Here is a 6,000-nt window from a genome sequence, read left to right as displayed (position 1 = left end):
TAGTTCTAGAGGTCGGTTTTAGGCGTTAAGCACTTTTCACTAAATAAGAGTGAAAAGTGATATACCTCGAAATTCAACTACGAAATACAGTTTAATGTTTAAAAAAGAAACATCTGCATACGTGCGAAAACATTTTTTTCATCCAAAAGGTAGTGCCTTAAAATTTAGAGCAGGAGACTATACGCAGGTACAGATTGTACCAGTATTAGTCTTCTAAATGCGGGATGTCGTTCTCCAAGTCAAGAAAGGGATAACAAACGAGGAAACGTTAATCTATGACAGCCTTTAGTTTCCAGTACTGTCAATCACAGGTACCACGTTACGATAATTCCTGGATAATTAACAAGATGCATAACGCCGTATCTATGAAGGATTGATGCTCGATGGGACGAATCGTCATTTCGACGAAGCGGCGGGGGCGATGGGGTAGCACCGGGTGAGTAGCGGTGTCTGCGGGTGCATGTTCCACACTGTGGGGGTGAGGGTGGCGCGAAGGGAAACCTAGCAGGCGAACAGTCCGAGATCGTTGGTATTGGTTGGTATCGGTGCGACAAAGGGGCTAAGGGGTTCTAAGGGGGTAGATGCGTCGGCGTGCTGCGCCGTAGCTTTTGCCGCGGCACCCGGCAGTCCATAGGCGAAGTTCTAACGAGTAACCGGCGACCGAGCCGTCTCGTTCCTCCGTCAACGTTCTCGCAAATAGATCGTGTCGAGATTTACGCGTTCCTTGTTCGATCATCCACCCGTCCGGCTTCTTGATCCGTACGCTCGTTCCAATCAGCGAGTCTCTCCAAGTTCGCATTCGTTCGTTCTATTTCCACTTCTCAACTTCCTCGAAGATATATAAAGTTGTAAGAGGGAAAGGATCCCGTCGAGTGGATTTCTTGAGGAAACGATCAATCTGTGGGTCGATGTAGGGTAGGTTTTGTAAAAATAAAGTGCCGTGAGAAGTGTTCGACGACTGTTGCAAGTCTTTGATCACGGCGAGGACATGTGACAAACGGGATCGCGAAACTCGTCGAATCGTGAGTGAACGGTAAAGAATTTTGGATTCGTGAGTCGTCACCCGTGGATCTGCGGCCGTGAAAACCCGGTAGTGATATATCAGTGAGGAATATCAATCAGTACAAGTAGGTGTTGTGATCGAAGAAGGGTGCGACGCTTTGAAAGGTTCCCGCGATTTACGCTCAACGAATACACTCGCGTGCTCCTCGCGAGTATAGTACTCGTAACAGGGAGAAACTTACGGAGAAACTCTATATTCGCGTAAGTTTTACCGAATTAAATGTAAATGTTGGAAACGTAGCCGAAGCCACACGGAGAGATGTAAATTCGATTAACTGAATTTAATCGAAAGATTCCCGAGAATTAATGTCGAACATCTTTCGCAATTGATTTCAAATCACGAGCCGGTTACCCAAAGAGCTCCGGGAAATAAAGTAATCGAAAAGTCATTAGTGAATAATTGACGGAAATATTGCGGGCGTTCTCCGATGTTCGGTTCCTTAATTGTCAGCGATTATAAATTCTGCTGCCGGTCAGCGCAAAACTAGGGCACTCCCAGTCCGGTTCTCCGCGTGTTACCTGATTTGAGACTCGCGTACGAAAAAATACGGGGACGAGATAGAGGGGAAAAAACGTGTCGAGAAAAACAGTTTAAGCGGGGATAAAATCAGCGGCGCGAAGGTCGGAACCGGATACGAAAGGAGATGAACGGTTCCGGAAAACCCGGGAAACGTTGAACAGTACCAATTGCGACAAATTACACGTTACTTCGTCCGGTAACGTTGGCGTACTATTAAAAGGGAACGCGAACCAACGTGATGTGTCATCGGACACCGTCGACGGTGTAATTAACTCATTCTTCTTTTCCTACCCTCTTCGTTCGCCCGCATATTATTTTATTGTTGATCTTTCTTCTCCGTCGCACTTCTTTCGTGAAACGGAGGGATATAAAAATGATTTAATTAGCAGGCTGTACTCGGATCCTTGTTTTTATTCGAGTACGAATGGAAAATTAGATGGTAGTGAAACGGCAGAGAAGAACGTCGCGGTTCGAACGATGTTTTTCGTTTACAAAAGAATTCTTTTACAGTACCATAGACGTACGTTTCATTACTGCCGGAGATTGTTTCTTTCGCGGAAAGTAAAGGATGGTGAAATATACATTTTTCTTAAAGTAGAATCCTGTTTCTTTCTAATATGATTGCGTCTGATAGCTAAGAAAATTAAAATGAATGTGTTGTCGAGAAACATTTTAGCGGTTCACGTTGACTCTTTCTATTGATTTTAAGAGAAAACTTGTACGATAGGGCGAAATGTACGAATGATGCGTAGCTTTAGCTTAGTCCTGTCCATTGTCAGAGACTTAACTTCGATTGAAAGACCGCTTAAGGTCTAGGAACAGTTAAGCCTTTCTTTTCGAGATGCTATTCCGTACCGTTTTTCTTATTCCTTCGATAGATTTTTGTGATTCTTTCGCTGTAATGATAAATTTTATTTAGAGGAAAGCAATATGGATTTCAATTCAATCTACGTTTCTTTCATTTTCGAAATTGATGTTTCCGTCGAGGGAGACATTTGTACGATTTATGTGTCTGTACAAATCCTTTTATGTTCATTATGTTAATTCTTTTTTACCCACGCGAAAAATGAGATGGTTTTTACTGGAAAATATCGGTGGAAATGGGATGATTTGTTGGCTGTCGATTGCCCGTTTTCATTTCGATCGTACACGCGTTTGTGAAACATACCTACATCGAAAGTATTTCCAGGGAACGAAACATATTTTACACGCAATTTCTCTTACTTTTTGTTTTATTCTTTACTTTGTGATGAACAAATTCGATATTTCCAATTTTCATTAATTAAAATGGCATTGGAATGAATGAGGTTTAAAAAAGGGAAAAACGAAATACATTTCAGTTGCATAATTTATATAAAAACTGACAGTAAAATGATACCTCAGGATATTGAGATCTCTTTTAACTGCACGATTTACAAAAATAGATTCATTACGTTTCACTGTCTAAATTGAATAAAGATTATAAATAAATTTCTAAAATCACTATCGGGTCGTATGAATGTACAACGACTAGTGGAACATGTAAAAAGATAAAACAATTTTTTTGTATTCGGCGTTTGTATCAGTTTTATACCGTTTAATTCCATGGCCTATGTATTCGCAACGGGATATCGTTTTCACAGTTATGGAGATCGTGTCGACACGTGTGTCGCGTACGTTCAGTCGTATACGTATGTGTAATCCGACAACAAATTTATATCATCCGCGAAAGGTTTCTCCTAATCTCACGGTATTTCGAGTTTGCTTCGATATACACGGTGCTTCTGTTAGTTTGATATGCGTATAAGGTTTATATACAGGTGTATCATAGAAATGAAAACGGATCGATGATTTTAGAGTAAAAACAAAAGTGGACTTAGAGTGGCCTAGAAAAGAGTCGCATGGAATTCCCATGGACGTATAACAATAGTGAAAGTTGAATAATACATACAAAGATATGTTTCTGTAGTGTACTTGTAAAATTAGATAAACCATATATGAATTTAGATTATATTTGTATTTTGAGTATTCTGTGGTGTTAAATTTTAAATTATTTCAAATGTTCAAAGAATCTCTAAAGAATTTTTCTCTTTACTAAATAAAACTCTTTCAGCAATTGTATTTCTATTATCGAATCCTTTAACCTTCCAGCGATTGTATTTCTATTATCGAATCACTTACATTTCAATTGACGATTACAAGTAAAGTAGGAGTGAAAAGTTTTGGAAAGTATTTTTAAATGACAACGAAGATTTAATACAAAAGTGCATATTGACTTGGGATTTCATTTACAAATAAAGCGTTATTTGTCAGGGACAGGTCTATAATAGAATAGCAGTAAGAGAGAAGAGTGGTGACGATAACGTGCCGAGAGTGAAGGAAGATAAGAGAGCATATTATATATCCTCTTCCTCCCTAATATTTCTATTTCTATTACCTTGTATTCATCGTGCATGCCCTCTTATTTTCTTTTCTCGGCGACGTGCCCTCCGCCACCTGCGATCACATTCTAGTTAGTACAGAACCAGACCGAAACATAGTGAAAACAACGCTGTCATCAGCAGACCTATTAATTTTGTTTGTCTTATAAAAACAACAGTTCGATTCATTAAGCCGACGTTTACTTCATATACAGTATTGTCACATCGTATGTTTCAATTTGTCTTAAAGTAGACTGTGATAGAGCCCAAAGGTTAATGACCGGAGAGCACTGTATTTAATAAAAGAATGCAATTAATGGAAGGTTAATAGACAATAGAGAGCGATTCAATTCGAGAAATGATTCGACGTTGGTTCAGACCACCCAGTGACGAACGGTAGAAGCATCTTGATCGAATTTCGTCATTGGACGCATGTGAAATTGCACAAGGCGGCGGCAAATGTGCTCGTTAACAAACCCAATCGCGGCCGGGCAACGATTATTCGTGATCGAGTTAAACGTGGCCAAGTGTTTCAGAACGTGATGTTTCCAGGTATCGTCATCGTTCCGGGCTTAACGAGGTGCAGTTAATGCGTCGTTAGGCGAGCTGCGACGCGTATGGACGCTCACCGACCATCCAAATCCTCGAAACTGTCGCCGCGATCGCCAGGACCCTTAGTCTGTGTGTAGTGAGAAGAGTGCTTCGCGTATTTCGCGTTTGACTACCGGCCCTCTCGATCGCACGTTCGCCGGGCCGTCGGTAGATACACATATAGAGAGGGGCCAGAGAGGAGGACGTACCGTGTAGATACCGGCAGATATTCGCGAAAATAACGGGAGAGACAGAGAAACAGACGAGTGGGGAAAATGAAGAAAGGTGTAAGCGGTCACGGGTACACGGACGCGCACCCTTAAAGTGAACTTCTCTCACGTATATGGGTTGCCAGTGAAAGAGACTCTCGTGTAATCCCTTCCGGAGACGATTGGATCGTCCTTTCGTGGTGAGAAGTTACGAGGAAAGGAAACGACGTTAACACGGCTGTAGCATCGAAAAAGAAAAACCCGGCGGAGACAATAAGACAGCGGCAGGGGAGAAGGGCGAGGAGTCGAACAGAGAAAGGTGAGTGCGTCGATACGGATAATCGTAAGATAAATGAATACATATGTAACGGCGCGTGTATACGCGGTCCATTTACCGGGCGGCTCTTCTACGATTCGATAATGCTGATTTACATATTTCCCGATAACACCGCATATTTCGAACGTATCGCGTTAAAGCTGTAATCGTGCGTGTAATTCGCCTCCGTACGTGTAACCAACGACGCTTATAACCGGCGAGGTATTACCGAAAATCCGTCTTAAATCTCTTGTAATTAAATCTTGGGTGTAGTGAGCATCATCGAGCCACAACCGCCCAGTTACCCCCTTACCAAGTCGATGCCTCGGATAATGTGACGTAGTTTGCTTTTCTCCGTATAATAGGCCGGCTTTATCGAAGCCTACAATATGCTTTAAGTTTCGAACACCGGATATTATTGACACATTCTATTATCGACAGCTAGGGCGAGAGTCAATTAACCTTGTTAGTTCACTAGCTTTGCTACTTTTAACGTCATATATTTCTCCTTAAGTAGGTGTTAATTGCTTGTACGTGAGAATGAAAGTGGTTACTCTTTTTGGTTTAGAGAAATTTAGAATCATAGTTGGGTTAATTGCATTAAATCGTATGGAATGAAATATTTAACTATTCATTGTCTAATATGTAAAAACCCAAGTGCACATAATTAGCCAATATGCATAAACATAATTTTTGCAAATATCCCTCTATCAGTTTTTCAAAAAAATATGCCATACCACTTTCATTCTCACGTAGACAATCATAAATCATGAAACTAATAATAAAACATTTTTGAAAATGAATACTTCATTTTGTAATTGTTAGGTAATTGAATTCACAGTTTGTGATAAAAAAATACAAACATCATTTAAATATTATTGAAACCCGAAGTAGATTATAACA

The 6,000-nt window shown here is 40.6% G+C and overlaps 1 protein-coding gene across 2 annotated transcripts in view; it reads left to right on the top strand.

Annotated features, from left to right (window-relative positions):
• Positions 1 to 626: 626 nt before the first annotated feature.
• LOC108627300 (uncharacterized) overlaps positions 627 to 6,000 on the top strand; it is a 167,976-nt gene continuing 162,602 nt past the window's right edge. The window contains exons 1-2 of one of the 2 annotated variants that reach the window (XM_026815493.1): positions 627 to 1,127; positions 4,534 to 5,100. The gene's annotated coding sequence lies outside the window, so the exon portion shown is untranslated. Of the gene's footprint in view, positions 1,264 to 4,533; positions 5,101 to 6,000 lie in introns of both variants that reach the window. The other variant, XM_018028481.2, reaches the window with a different exon arrangement.

This window comes from Ceratina calcarata, unplaced genomic scaffold (assembly GCF_001652005.2).
Source record: "Ceratina calcarata isolate Rehan_Ccalc_2016 unplaced genomic scaffold, ASM165200v1 scaffold455.2, whole genome shotgun sequence".
Lineage (NCBI taxonomy): Eukaryota > Metazoa > Arthropoda > Insecta > Hymenoptera > Apidae > Ceratina > Ceratina calcarata.
The sequence above is the reverse complement of the archived record's forward strand: the minus strand, read 5'-3'. Positions and strand labels throughout refer to the sequence as shown.